The 15,972-nt window shown below is 39.2% G+C and overlaps 1 pseudogene; it reads left to right on the top strand.

The window, feature by feature from the left end:
- Window positions 1-14,900, top strand: part of LOC129734136 (F-BAR domain only protein 2-like) — a 78,720-nt pseudogene extending 63,820 nt beyond the window's left edge.
- Window positions 14,901-15,972: the final 1,072 nt, after the last annotated feature.

Below are 15,972 nucleotides of genomic sequence, written 5' to 3'. Positions count from 1 at the left end.
TACGATTTCCACATCATCCTGTTCCACTATTACAGCTTGGTATCGCAGGAATCTTTGTGGAGATAGCCAGTGTCCACCCTTTGCTTCCAATACTGCCGACACTGCATGGGATACAAAAACAGTCATTTTCTGGCCCAGTGTGAATTTTTGAGCTTCCTGTATATTTAGTATCACAGCCGCAACTGCCCTTAGGCATCCAGGCCAGCCCTTTGCAGTCGCGTCTAACTGTTTAGAGAGGTAGCCAACTGCCCGACGGTATGGACCTAGCTCCTGTGCCAATATTCCTAGGGCAATGCCCTGTTTCTCGTGAGAAAAAAGGAGAAACGGCTTACCCACATCCGGGAGTCCTAAGGCCGGGGCTGACATCAGGGCCTTCTTTAGTTGTTCAAAAGCTTGTTCAGCCTCTTTATTCCATTCGAGGTGTTTCTGCTCAGTCGCTGTCAGCGCATATAATGGTTTAACAAGCAGTCCATAATTGTAGATCCACAATCGACACCACCCTGTCATTCCCAGAAAGGTTCGCAATTCCTTTACCGTCTGGGGTTTTTTAGTTTGGCATATCACCTCTTTGCGGGCCTGCCCCAAAGTTCTCTGTCCCGCGCTGATCTCATAGCCCAAATAATTCACTTTACGCTGCATTACCTGGGCCTTCTTCTTGGACACCCTATATCCTTGAAGCCCTAAGAAATTCAACAGACTCACCGTCCACGCCATACAATCTTCCTCTGTGTTGGTAGCGATCAGGATGTCATCCACGTACTGTAACAATTTTCCTTTCTCGGACGGGGCTTCCCAGGATTCCAGGTCTCTCGCAAGCTGATTGCCGAAAATGGTAGGACTATTCTTAAACCCTTGCGGCAACACCGTCCAAGTGAGCTGGGTCCTTCGACCACTTTTAGGATTTTCCCACTCGAATGCAAACAACTTTTGACTGGCTTCGTGGAGAGGGAGGCAAAAGAAAGCATCCTTTAAATCTAGAACAGTAAACCAGATTAATTCAGGTGCCAATACAGTCAGTAGGGTATACGGGTTTGCCACGACTGGGTAGAGATCCTCAGTAATCCTGTTCACTGCGCGCAAGTCTTGAACCACCCTATATGACCCATCGGACTTCCGAATAGGTAATATAGGAGTGTTGAATTCAGACTCACATTCCTTTAATAGTCCTAGCTGCAAAAATTTTTCTATCACCGGTCGGATTCCTTCCCTGTCCTCTTTCTTTAGAGGATATTGTTTAATTCTCACCGGTCGTTGACCTTCCTTTATCTTAACTTCAACAGGTGGAGCATTTTTCGCTCTTCCAGGCACATCAGTAGCCCAGACTCCTGGATACACTTGGTTCAGAATTTCCTCATCAATTTTCCCTTCTGAGGGGAGACTAGTTAGGACTAGACTTAATGCCTGTGTATATTGCCGATCCTTTACCTCCAGAGTAATTTCCCCTTTTTCAAACGTGATCTTTGCTCCTAATTGTTCCAACAGATCTCTCCCCAAAAGTGCCTTTGGGGAGTTGGGCATATATAAGAACTTGTGGATACCCCATTGTTTTCCCAATTTATACTTTAAAGGTTCGCAAAAATACGCCTTTTCACTTTGGCCAGTTGCTCCCTGTACTACAACGTAATCATCTCCTAAAGGCATTAAGGCTTGATTCAAAACCGAATATGTCGCTCCTGTATCTATCAAAAACTCCACTTGTTGCTGCTTTTCCCCTAGCTTAATTATAACCAGTGGATCCGCTAGGGTAGATTCCCCAGGTTCCCGTCAGTCTTCTATTACATTGGCTATCTTCACGTTCGCCGAGGTTTTCCGACCCCCTTCCCTGTTTCTAGGACATTCCCTTTTCCAATGACCAAAGCCCCTGCATATAGCGCACTGATCCCTTTCCAATCGAGACGAATCTCGCCTACCGCCTCTCCGTTCCCCTTTTTCTTGAATGGCAGCTATCAATTTCCTTTGTCCCCGCCGATATTCTTCTCTATTACTAAACACCCTCCACGCTTCATCCAACAATATTTCCAAGTTTCTACCTTCTGTAGAACGCAGCTTTTGAAGTTTTCGCCTTATGTCCCCTGTAGATTGACCCAGGAATAAAGAAACTAATTGCTGGATCCCTACCTCAGACCCAGGGTCCAGCGGCGTGTTACGGTGCATCACATCCCTCAGCCGATCCAGGAACTCAGACGGGGACTCAGAAGGAGTTTGCTTAACTGCATATAAAGCTGACCAGTTTATAGTTTTGGGAATTGCTCTCTCCATTCCCTTCGAAATCCATTCCTGATATTCCTGTAATCTTTGCATATGTGCCGATCTATTAGCATCCCACTTTGGGTCTTGGAGGGGGAAATGTTCCTTAACATCCCCTCCTGTAATTTTATAATAGTCTTCGGCCAGATTTCCTGCTGTTTTCAAAACTAGCTGTTTTTCAGTTTCAGTCAAATATTCCAATAATAATTGTATATCATTCCAATCGGGATTGTGTTGTTTCACGATAAATTGGAACTGCCTGGTTACACTTATCGGGTCTCTTCTATAATCCTTTGCAATCTTTCTCCACTCTCCCAAATCAGCAGTGGAGAAAGGCACTTTAATTAGCATTGTTCCACCATCTGGCCCCACCGCCTCTTGGAGGGGTGCTTGTAAAATAGTCAGGGCAGACTTCTGCCGAGTGCGGGAAGATACAGGGCTATCAGGAGGATTTGAGGCTCCTTCCGAGTCCGCATCCTGGTCCCGTGCCCGGGGGGGAGGTTTAAACAAGTCATTTAAGTCCTGTTCTGGGGCTTGGTGAACTTTGTCTGCCTTTGTACACCTCTGCCCAATGCTGCAGGAAGAACAGCATCTTTTCAGTTTACTTCTACCCTCTTTATTTTCCCGCTCGAATGCGAGTACCATAGGGTCCTGTGGGGGTATTATCCCACAGTCCCTTTGCCACTCCAGATGGTTTCGCAGAGTGAAAAACATATCTGCATATGACACTTCATCCCATTTCCCTTCTCTTCTCAAGAACAGCATAAGCTGTAACAAAGTATTATAATCCAATGTTCCATTAAACGGCCACTTAACTTCGCCCTCTAACTTATACAATGGCCACCACTGATTACAATATTTAATGAGGGTCTTTTTACTTTCTGTGCTTCCCTTCCCAACAATATCCTTCCAATGGGCGAGTATACAACCCAGAGGACTCTTTTTTAGTATCCCTCCTTGGGTGTTACCCATTTTCAATATACTCTTAAGGAATTTAAACTGACTTTTAAATTCTCTTTTTACGCCTGTCAGCCACACTCTCACTTATTCTCACTCAATTCCACTCTCACGGACGGACGTCCATGCACTCAGAGAAAATCACACACACATCACTTCACACAAACACTATGGTTCGACAAATTCAAATCGGTAGTCTATTCCAAATGCCTTATTGCCATAACCAAAATCAATACCAAGAGAAATTTAACACAGCATCGCTCCAGTTAACAACCTTTTAGCAGCTGCAAATATCTTGTGAATTACAAGAGGCCCGCTTACCCCTCTCCTGCTTCTCCTGGCTCCCAACAACGGGATACAGCGGTTACCTCAAACTCAGTCGATCTATCCCCGAGATCGCTACCGGCCGCTCTATCGGCCAGCGAGTTTCCCAATTGCAGTCCCAAACCCAATAGGTACCCAACCAACGGGCACTATGCTGCACGCCAGACGTCTCTGCGTGATTTATCAGCAGTCCCGAATGTGCGTACGCTCAAGTCCCTTCGTTAAACATACCGTTAAATCCGCAGCTTCAAGAGGCTGTTGTCCACTCCCGCGGTGATCGGCCGGCAGCGGAGACTCCTCCGAGTAAAATGCTCGGGGCGCGCCTAGGAGCGTCCGCTCCGCAGTCGGTCCCGCAGCCGAGTGGAGATCCTCCTGGCTGGCTCGCCAAAAACTGATGTGCGGAAAGCAGACTCCACAATCTGTAAGATTGTAAAGTAGGTATGTTTATTCAGCGCTGGGCAGCACGGGGGGTAGTCCCGCCGAAAACCGTGCGCGCCTGACGCGAAAACTTGCTCTATTTTATAAGGCAACTCATTACATATTCATAATATGTTGCAATACGCCTATACATATGCATTACCTATCCCCGCTTCGTATTAAAATTAGTTCTGCAAGTCATTTCCATATTTTTCTCTCGACTGAGTTTGCGCAGTGTCTCCTGGTGGTGGTCGTCAGGGGTCCTGAGGATGAAGGCAGGCGAGTCTTCCTCGTGACCGCTAGTTGCCCCCACATCTGGCGCAGGCTCAGTAACGTCCTGGTCTTTGTCCAAACCGCAGAACCGGCTTTGGCTTGTTCTTGCAAGGTTGTAATTGTTCTTTGGACTTATATGGTCATAAAGCTGGACTTATATGGTCATAAAGCTCTCTACTCCCGTATACCTTATCACAGCACCCAAGCAAACCATGTAAGATTTGGCAAACAGCTAAGCAGACTATCATAATCGTTAAACTTTACCCTAAACAGCTAAGCAGACTATCATAATTGTTAAACTTTACCCTATTTCTTAACCCCCCTCTCTCTCACCGGGGGCCGGATTGAGGACCCTGGGGAGCCGTATCCGGCCCGTGGGCCGTAGTTTGAGGACACCTGGTCTATAGGAAGATATGAGCTCTAGTAGAAACTTTTCTTCTGGGGAAGCATTTACAAGGTTCCACTTGTGTCCATTAAGATCTGAGTTTGGATTGCAGTCCTTCCCTTGGTTGGGATACCTGCAGATCTCTCTTCTACTTGACTGCCTATTTTCATGAAGACTGTAGTAATGTTATCTCCGAGTCCTCTGTTCTGTCTGTCAAATCCATTTGATTTGTCCATAATTTCAAAAGTAATTAAGAAGGGAGCCACAGATGCATAGAAAATAATGCCAAACCTTTTTTCATAGGAAACTAGAATGCAAACAAATATATCAAGGCATCCAAAACTTTTCATTAACCTCTTTACATATGAGTGTAGCATAATTAAGTTTATATAGAATTATATACCATTTTTATTGTTAGGGACTGATTTGAATTTTTAACTTTCAAACTCTAATTTGTGGAACACAAGTGTAACATTAGTGAAATTAAATATTTTTTTTATTTGCATTTTGTAATGTTTAGTTCTGACATATCTTGAATAGCTTCTGTTGATACAGGGTACAAGGCTTTGTAGTCAGTCACAATACAAGACAGAAGCACTTTGAATACCTGATTTTCTTTCTGCATCTCTGACAATGGAAGAAAATGACTGGCTGCTCTTTGGTTTTGTGTGTTTTGGGTTAATAAGCACCCTAAGGAATGAAAGCTGAGAATATGTTATACCTCTGTCTTAACCTAATGGTACACTTGAGTCAAATTTACATCTCAAATATGTTGAAAGTGAAGAGGCTCTTTTTTTCTCCTGTTAAGATTATGAGCTTCATCTGCTTGCTTTGAGTTTGCTTTGGTCCTCATCTGGATGTACAGGAAAGGAAGTCAGTCCAGTTCAGTAAAATGGTAGAAAGTTCATCTGGCAAAAAGAGTGAACTGTTCAGCTCAGCAGTATCTTGAAGCATACTCCGAGGAAAACTTGATAAGGAGCTCTCATAACCACTGTAGATATCTCCAGGAGAAGAGAAAACAGGCAGAAATCAAACTGAAGTTCAGTTAAGGTTCTTTGCTTCTTGACCTGCTGACCAACCTGTGAGCAGTGTTAACATTGCTGAGGAAGAGCTAAATGAAGTAGCTAAACTGCAGTATGCTCCACATGTTCCTCTCTTGTCCTTTATATGTGCCTCAGAGGAACCAATGACATGGTTATGGTGTGGCTTCTTCCATTGCTTGTTGGATGCCAGATGGGACAGAGCAAGGAAACTGAGTCAAAGTATTGACTGAAACTCTAAAAATAAGTTTTGGGAATAAAATTCTCAGTCCTCGTGCTTTCTGAATAGGCAGTTTACTTTATTATGTCCTTATGTTTTATTTCTTTAAAAAATTATTCACCCCAGAAAGTTTGTAGAACATACTAATGCAAAGGTAGAGTTATAAATCCTACATATTTAATGTATATTTTAAACTATATAATACCTTAATCAATAATGTGTTGTGAACACAGGGGAAGCCGTGGGTTTTTTTTGTTATATCTTTTACTGCTTGATAGAACCTCTGAGAATGTGAAACTTTCTTCCAAGGAAGTCCACCTTTCCAGTGACTTCCAGAGAGTTCAAGTCACATCCATATTGAGCTTATTTTTATTGCAAATGCTACAAATAACATTTTTGGGTAAGAGGCTAGAGCAGGGGTCCTCAAACTACAGCCCGCAGGCCGGATACGGCCCCCCCGGGTCCTCAATCCGGCCCCCGGTATTTGCAGAACCCCCACCCCCCCACCCCCCCCCCCACCGGGATTTGGGGGGGAAACCAAGCAGCCGCAGATGACTGCCTGCCACTTCATCCGCACGCCGGCCCCCTGGTTAAAAAGTTTGAGGACCCCTGGGCTAGAACTTCGTTCCCAATCATATTAATAACTACTTCTTATGGAAACAAAATTTGCCCGGATCTTCTTCCTCTGTGTTGAAGTTCAAAAATGGCATGTGTATACAGGAAGGTTGTGGGGTTTTCCTCCGTTCAGTGTGGTAGGCAAATCAGGTCTTGTCTGCATTGTATGCCTGGTATTTAAATGATGCACTGTGATCCACCACATAACATATAGTTCTGTCTGTGTAGGAGTGTGGAGAAGGGAGTAAGAATTAGTCAAGTAAATGTAAATGCCTTCATTAACGAGATTTGTGATTATTTATCTCACCCAAAGGGCTGTGTCTTCTGCCACTGTTACAAAATGTAGATTAGTAAATAAAATTCTGATGTTTCAAAAAGCAGAACTGTCTAACTGTTCAAAATATTGAAAACAATATTTTGAGATTACTACTGAACTTGTGTAGAGGAATTATAGAGGAATGAAGGCAGGTTAATTAACATTGATAATATACAGCTGTGGGCTTGCATGGCCAGATGTGGCAGCAGCCCATGGCAGTGGTGGGTCCAGAGCAGGTCCGGCTAGACAGCGGTGATGGCTGTGCCGGGGGAAGGCTCGGAAGCAGTGCGGTGCCATGGGCGGCTCCTGCTGCTGCTATTGTTCAGCCTGGCAGTATTCTTGCTGGTGTTTATGTGCTTGTTGAAGGTGTCTCCACTCGTAGAAGAAATCGGTGACCACAAGGATGTTAAGAAACTTTTCAGGACATGGAACGATGTGTTAGTGCTGTATTCTAGATCTGCTGCTGAAAGCTCACTCAGGTTACTGTTCGGTGTGACCCAGGAGGTGAAAGGACAAGGTACTATAAGCTCATCAGAACCCCCCTCTGAAGAAAACAAAATCCCAGATGTCAAGAAAGCAGATGAGAAGAAAGGTGATCAGCCCCCAGAAGCTGAAAAGCCCAAGATAAAAGTGAAGAATGTGGAAGAAGCAGAGAGAGAGAGAGAGAGAGTGAGTGAGTGAGTGAGAGAGAGAGTGAGTGAGTGAGTGAGTGAGTGAGTGAGTGCACCCTGGATGAAGGAGAGGCCCTGGGAGAAGAAAGAGGCCTGTATGAGGAGAGGCTGGCTGGAAGAGGAGCACGGAGAAGAAAGAATCTGGATGCAGTGGAGGCAAGAAGCAGGGTGGACTGGCCTGAAGAGGCTGAAGAAACAGTGTGGACAATAGATGAACTGTTGAAACCTTGTGGGGGGTTGGTGGCTGTGCTGGGGCAAGGTGTGGGAGCTACCTATTGAAGTAAACCTGGTATGGGATGGTAAAAGCCTTGTTTCAGCTGGCTAGTTTTGATAGTGCTGTGACAAACTTGTAAGTAAGGTTTCTGAGGTACCATTTTGCTTGTATGGGATGCAATTTTTCTTTGTCAATACAAAGGTATATTAAGTATCTCTTCCACCCTTTGTAATTTTTATAAGAAGTTTATAACTGGTGAAATATTGAAAACATCTGGGTTGTGTTTTTTGTAGTAAGCTTGCTGTAGCATCTCAGCAGTTCACATAGACTAATTATGCATGCAAAGACACAAGTGAGATTTTTTGAATGGGAAAATCATCTGTGTATCCAAGTCTATCCCTTTATATACAATATATGTGAGTGGTTTTTTGCACATTTTTAAAACTTAGATTACAATATTAGAGACTTGTTTATCTCTCTCCCAAAGCATTTTATGAAATGAAGTGCTTGGGTAAGAATTCTAATTAATTAATAATGATAAGCTATGAAATAATGGAGTTGATTCCCATAGAAAATTTGGGTTCTCTGTTTTACACTAATAGGATAGGTAAAGCATTAAAAGAAATATGTTGAGAAACACAGTGAAATTTATTGGGGAATGAAATTAAGAACTCTTCTATTTACAGTCTTTTTTTTCATCTTTTTAAAAACACTTTCTATCTCTGTAATATTTTTGTGATCTCTTGTGTTTAGCCTAGGCCATTCAGCCCTTCATTGACCTCTAACTCAAGTCCACCACCTGCAGCTCCCTTGGCACATGCAGAGAGTATTTTCTCAATATCCTCTTCTGCTTCCCTCAGTGCAGCAAACATACCTACAGTTGGTAAGTTAAATTAACCATTTTAACTCATTTTAGAAATGGTGTAATTCTGCCACTGAGTTCCACCTGGCAGGAGAACCATTCCTTGAAGTTGTTCCATATGTGAGTCTAGTCTAGGTACTTCAAGCATCCTTTGCAATACCTGCTTCTAAATGACATTGAGAAACAGGACAGTGGATTTGACTAGATTAGACCATAGATCCAATTATGGCATGTTCTTTAGTGACATATTTTTCAAAATTAAAATATTCCATGAATTTATATTTAGTGTACTTGTATATCTATTCATCAAGCACAACATTATCACATATTTTTTCAGATGATGTTATTGTATATGTACAGAAATATTTTGGGATGCTGATAAATTTGAATTAATATAAATGTTCACAAAATTTAGTTCTCTTTATGTTATTTTTATTGTTTGTTATCCTGTAATTGCAGTTTGCAAAAAAAAAGAAACTTTTTCAAGTTAATGAAGTATATAAGCTAAACAGAGGTGTTTAGTAAAAGCAAAACAACCAACCGACCAATAAATATGAAGATGAAAAGCAAATCAGTCTTTCTGTGCTGCCACTAATTTCAGAAGGTTTTCTTGTGTTTTTAAAGTCCTTCCTTTATGATATTTGATTATAACAAATAACAAGGAGACTTGTGGGAGGAGGGGGAGGGGGTATTTGTGAGGCTTTTTTAAAGACATTTTATTTCTGTAGCAGAATTGATGTATTTCATTCCTGAACACTATTAACACTTTAGTCCCAATTTAAATCAGACTCTTGAGTTAATACTCAGTTATCTATGAATGTTACTGATGCCAGGGATTCCTCACCCAGGTTCAGCACCTCAGAAGAGCATCTGCACAGCTTCTAGCAGGAGTTCTGCATTGAAAGCAATGCAACTGTTTCCACCCTGTGCAAGACCAAAGCTTGTAGGGTCTGCCTAGCCTTAGCTGCTGCAGTGCTGGCACAGTTCACTGTCCACCAGTTTCCCAAATTCTGAGGAGCATCATAGAAAGATAACTGATATTTTGGTTGCCAGAGTCCATCCATCAGGCCTTAGCACTGGTGCCAAGGAACCAGAAGTTGGTGACAGCAGCAGCATCAGTAGCCCCAGGGGGTGGTGGGGGGGTGGGGTGTTGACTGTAATTATCTTGTTCCAAGTAAACTTGTAGGCATGCATAATTGAATTTCTTTTATGCTTTAGCCTTGTTTTAATTTGAAAAGTATTTTTTATATATTAAATTGTTTAACATCCATTTTTGCTTGAAATATTTTTTCTTGCAATGTTTTGTTTCATTTAAATGTAATGGAGGACGATCATTTGAACAGAACACTTCCTACAATTGAAAAGCTTTGTGAGACACCACCAGGTGTTGTACTAGAAGCAGATTTACATGTTAACTAATCATCCTAATTGACTACAGCTAATAACATCATATTTCTTTTGAAACAAATTTCTCCAGCTATTTCTGATGTCTGGCAGATACAAGTAGCTTGAAAACTCAACTACTTAACAAGTTATATGTTGCTGAAGTCACCAAAACTTGATATAACCACTTTTATACAACATAGTTTTCCATCTATTCCCCCCCAAAAGAAGCTGAAAATTGGTCTTGTTTCTTCAGTTTATCATTACTACTTTCTCGGAAGAAAAGGGAATGTATTTTTAGTGTGACAATCCTTATTCTCATAAGACAAATAAAACCATTTCTATATTTCTGAATAACACAAAGCTTTGAAGATACAGATAATAAAGATAACAATTTCTTACTACATTTTATTTTTACAACAGCAGCTTAGCCAATATTAAAATTACCTGAATTGTTGTTCTTAAACTGAACTAAACCCATTTGATCAGATTGATTTATTTGCCCTTTTTATGGCCAACAATGCAGTCTTTTATTCTGCAGTTTGGCGTGGTTGTGTCATTAGCTCTTGAGTCAGCACAGCTGAAGGGCTGTTAGTGGTTGGGGCTGAGGCAGGTGGCAGGGCACCAAAGCCAGATGTGCTGGTGCTGCCAAAGGTCCTAGAACTGGACTCATGAGCTGTACTGCAGCCTGAGTGAGATACGGTGAGTCTGTCTTGACACAGCTGTGACATCCCATCCCTCTGAGAGCTCACAGCAGGCATGTGATACAAGCTGTTTCAGCAGTGGTACAAAAAATTAGTAAGATGCTCTCCACTATGCTACTGCACTAATAAAAAGATAGAACTTTCAGTATTCTGTTTTATGTTCAGTACACATATAAAACACTACTGAAAAGTAAAATCCCATGACAACCAGTTTTGTCAATTATACACATACATTTCAAAAAACCTTAGCTGAGGTCTGAGTTGATTTTTATAGCTATGCATTAGAACTTTGTTGTGTAGACACAGGCATCTGTGAAGGCTGATGTAGGCCTAGTAATTATTTTTCTTGTAAACTGCTATGTATTTCCAGGTACCTCCAAGGTACTCCAAGAATCTTTACTACATAAACATTAGAAAACTTTGCAAAATACTTCTCCAGCAATTTCTACTTGGGAATTTTAATCTTTTTTGGCTGAAATAGTTAAAAGAATGTTCAACAGTTTGCTTATGTGGGGTAATATTAATGTATGTGCATTTATTTTCATATATACCATTACTGAATTATTTGCATTTCTGTTACTATTTTATCATACTCTAAGTATACAATATCCATACTCTAAGTATATGATAGGGGCATTTTTTTAAAGTACTGTAGTTAACATCTAATTTCCTTTGGATCTGTTGACTTCAGTTTCATCAGTAGCCATTTTAATGCAGTGTTCCTCTGTCTCATATGTATTCCCTTGTGTCTGTCCATTTACAAAATATCATACTGATAGTCCTGTTTTTTCAGACTGCTAAGCAGTGTTTTGATGGTGTGATTGTACTGTACTATGTTTATATTTTTCTACGTGCTTTTCAGGTAATGCTTCAGACTGCTGTGATCTTGATAGTAGTAACCTCTTGTAAAAATGACATATGTAGTCAACTATTCTGACATCTATTGCTAAGCTTTTCGAAAATTAAACCTGTACACTGTATGTATTCTAGGTGTTTCATGTGGTCCCGGCCCTGTCAGATTTGGAAACCAGGACACCTTGCCTGTTGCAGTAGCCCTTACTGAATCTGTTAACGCCTATTTTAAAGCAGCAGATCCCACAAAGTTAGTTTAATAGTTACTTGTTTTGAATGTAATAAGTTACAATAAGAAAACACACTGGTTTTACTTTTAATATTTTGGGGGAAAATGTATATACATTAGAAGGGGGATTTACAGGGGGGTTTCCCCTGATATAAGTGTCAGCAGTGGCTTATCACACTCTATTGGCCTGCATCCTGCTAAGAGTTCATATATCCCTGCTTTACAAAAATGTGTTCAATGAGAACACTGAAAATGAGAAGTCAGGTAGGTGCTACATGTAAATTTGGGCAGCTTAAAAGCACCTCATTCCCTCTGTCACATTGCTTGCTATGCTACTTAGGTCTTGCCTAAGCATAGTTGTGCCATTTTTCAAAACCTGAAAAATATCCACCCATACCTCTGTATGCTTAACCAGCTAAACTTTTTTTCTTATTTCATCTGAAATCCAAGTTAAAAGTGATAGTACATTGTCATAGTGCCACATTACTCTCATTTGAAATTGATTTTCTGTTTTGAATTCAGCTCAGAATTCAGATTGTACAAGTACAATGATTGCTTTAAAATTAGTATTAACACTAGGCAGTTAATGAGTTGCAATAAAACTGATGTTTTCATTCTCTTCTAGATGTATTGTGAAGATCACTGGTGATATGACAGTATCATTCCCAAGTGGGATTATTAAAGTCTTCACCAGCAACCCATCTCCAGCTGTGCTCTGCTTCAGGGTAAAAAAACACAAGTAAACTAGAGCAGATTCTTCCAAATGCACGACTTGTGTACAGGTTTTGTATTTTATTTTTTTTGTAATATAATAGTAAACTGCATTATTTTTAAAATGTGAATTGTTGTATATGTAAATCAGAATTCTCTATAGTTTTGTTGATTTGCTTATACATAATTTAATTTCCTGAACTAATCTTGTTTAGCTCAGTTTTGTTCCAATGCCACCATTAAAAATTTCAGTGATTGAAACTTATGCTGAATATAATAGAAGCCATAAAAAGTAGTTTGCAAATGTAGCTGTGTTTTGTACACACATTTTATAAATAAAATGGTTTAATAAACTATTTTTTAAAGAAAAAAACAAAACATTTTTTCTAAACAAATTACATGAACAATATAACTAATTACAGATACAGAGAAAAATTATATGTCAAAAATAGGATGCTCTTATATTGTCATATGTATTTCTTTATACAGTAGTAACAATGGTAAGATTAAATTATGAAACAGTAGTCTTAAATAGGAAACAAGCAGTAGGAGCTACACCTAATCTCATTTGTCAGTTATTAGTGTATTCTTAAGCTGTGTCATTTTTATGGTAGAACAGATCCATTACATAACTGTATCTCTCAACTGTATAGCAACATACTTAGGAGAATTTTTAAGAAAAAAAAAAAGCTGCTGGTTGAGTAGGATAATTGTTGAAATCACAGCATTTGGACACCTTTAAAAAAAAAGAAAACAGTTGTAAAAGCAGATATCTTTTTTAGCTGAGCAGTTTCTATTTCATTTATTGGATAAATTATTTGAAAACCAGTTAAAAGCTTCTAGATGCTACATTTTTTAAATTACTGAAATAACTTGAAACAATGAAACCACATGCATCCATTCTTTTGTATTTAATTTGATTTTGATCCTTCATACTTAATGTAATAAATGATTCATACAAAATTAGATTTATCATTCTTTGACATGACAGTTTATAACTGAAATGTTAGCAGAGCCATATCTGACTGAGTTATACTGAAAAAATATATTTTGGAAAAAAGTGAAAATGTCTAGTATTGTTGTCTGAGTGCTGTAATACTTCACCTGTAATTAGAAAGGATTGATGTACTGGATATTCATGAAGTTAAACCTCTATGGTAATAATTTGACCTTTTATCATATACTGCAACGACTATCATTTGCTTAGTATTTATAGAGATGGAACTTTTTAACGTGAGTGATATTTATTGAGACATCAGAATTTCTGTTTTGAATTACACTTGGTTGTGTAGCAAGAGAAGGATTTTACTACTGGTTTCATTTGTTTAAATTTTGGAAGGCCTCTGTGATAAGTATTTATCTATATATTTTACTGAAAATGGAAATTGCATGAATGATACACTGTATTGAGAACCAAATTCTAAGTAAATTGGACAGGCTACTGGTATGTAAGTGACTGTTCTAGGACATTCAACCCATTGCAGTCATATTTACTATGTTCCAGGTGCTTGTTTTCAGCTTTCACTCTGCACACACACTGCATTCCTCCTTAGGGATGGATGCAGTTTCTCTCTATGTATCCACAGATGATCCGTCAAACATTTTGATTCTTAAGTGATTTGAATTTTGTTTCTGAATCAGTTTTCTTAAAAGCTTCATCCTTATTAAAAAATAAACCTGATGCAACCGGAGCTGAAAATATTCTTGATCTGCAAAACACCTTTTTGTGCTCCAGTAGCTTCCAACCAGGATTTTGCTTCTGCAGTCATGTGCTCTCTTACCTACATATAGAAATGATATAATAAATTGTTAAGAAATTATATAATAAATTGTTACTAAGATTGAATATGACTATAAGTATCTGAGAAAAAATTGTTTATAATAATTTGAAAATCACTTTTAATTGAAAAAATTTTGAAAGCCTACGTTATAAATATGTTAAAGTGTGGTAACACATACAGCACAAATCTTAATTCAGTGCATTAGTGAAGCTATGTCATAACGAAAACTAATTATGATTTTACGATTTATTTCAAACTGGATAGCATTCCTTTTCAAAGGCCACTTTCATCCCACCTCCCACACATTCTCATGGCAACTGTTTGTATTAAAATTGTGTTTTATAAAATGTAAAATCCAAATTTGGCATTAACTCCATCTTGTGATGCAGATCATCAGTGGAGGAAACTCACTGCTCCATAACCTGGAAGGAGACTTTTTACCAGACACAACAAGCAGTTAATTTTTCTTAATATTTAGGAAGTTACAATTATGTTATAAAGCATTAGAACAAATTCTTGCTTGAAATAGTGAAGGGGAAAGATCTAGTCTTAATTTTTAGACATCCAAAATAATACAACTCAGTGTTGCCTTTTGATGCCTACCTTTCTTTTTCTTTTCTTTGTAGTGATCAGTCACAAAGTGACTCCAGTACTTGCATTGTGCCAAAAAGCATTACATTTCAAGTCTTGCATGTTTGAGAAAAGCTTAAGATCAGCATCTTAATATCTGTGTACCTTTTGTTTTCTTGGAATTGCTAGATAATTGGTTTCCATTTCAGTTGTCATGAAAGGGCAATTTTACTTTAGAGCATGCAAAAAAACCCAGGAATTCCTTCAAGGATAGAGTAAGCTAAAAACAGTTCAAGGTACTAAAGCAGCAAATAGCATATTTACTGTGCAGTGCCCTTTATTGGACTGATTACCAGGCCTCTTAATTGAAAACTCTCTGTTTATCTTCAACTCTGCATATTATTGCACTACTGAGTATTCCTTCTCAACTCAGTTTGACCTCCATGTTTACTGACATATTGATTTTTAAATTCTCATTTAGTTAACTCAATACCATTAGAAAGCATACAGTCTTTAAAGAGTAAAATAATCTTAGAAACACAAGAGGCCTATTCTGGATTGCTTATTAAACATTTAATACTCAAATTCTGCATTTTCTATAGCTGCTTTCACTTCATTTGGGATCCATTCTTTGTTTTTAAATCTGGGATAGCTATTTTAATTATTGTTTATAATATTTATAATTGTTATAATTATTAATTGCATAATAATTATTATATTAAACAGAAGGTGATGAGCCACTACAGCTATTCTCTTGCCTTTTGCAAAATAATTAAGGAGACCCTCAACCTTCTCCATAGCTGAAGTTGATATCTTCAGTACACTGTGGGAGAGCCTGCAGGATGTCTTCCCTTGTAAGAATTCCTGCTTTGTCCATGTAGCTATGAGCTAGGGCTTAACATTACTGCATTTGGTGCTGACTGAGTGTGGGGGTCATAGTTCACCTAAGCATCCTTCTTTGCTTCCAGGCAATAACGAGTTTCCTAGAGGGAGAAGTGGGGAACCTCTACCCCTGTTTCCCCGAGCTATAATATTTCTGGATTGCTCAAGGTGGCAGGTCTTTTGCCAGCTGATCCCCAAGCGATGCCACAAAAACATAAATTAGAATGCAGAGGGGTTTTTGGCAAATGGCTCCTTCTAGCCTTTCTTCTAAGGGATCATCCAACTTAAAACAGTCCTACAATAACCTGGTTTTGGTCAA

The sequence above is a fragment of the Falco cherrug genome, assembly GCF_023634085.1.
Source record: "Falco cherrug isolate bFalChe1 chromosome W unlocalized genomic scaffold, bFalChe1.pri SUPER_W_unloc_1, whole genome shotgun sequence".
Classification (NCBI taxonomy): Eukaryota; Metazoa; Chordata; class Aves; order Falconiformes; family Falconidae; genus Falco; species Falco cherrug.
Note: the sequence above shows the minus strand (reverse complement) of the source record. Positions and strands in the feature narration are given on the sequence as shown.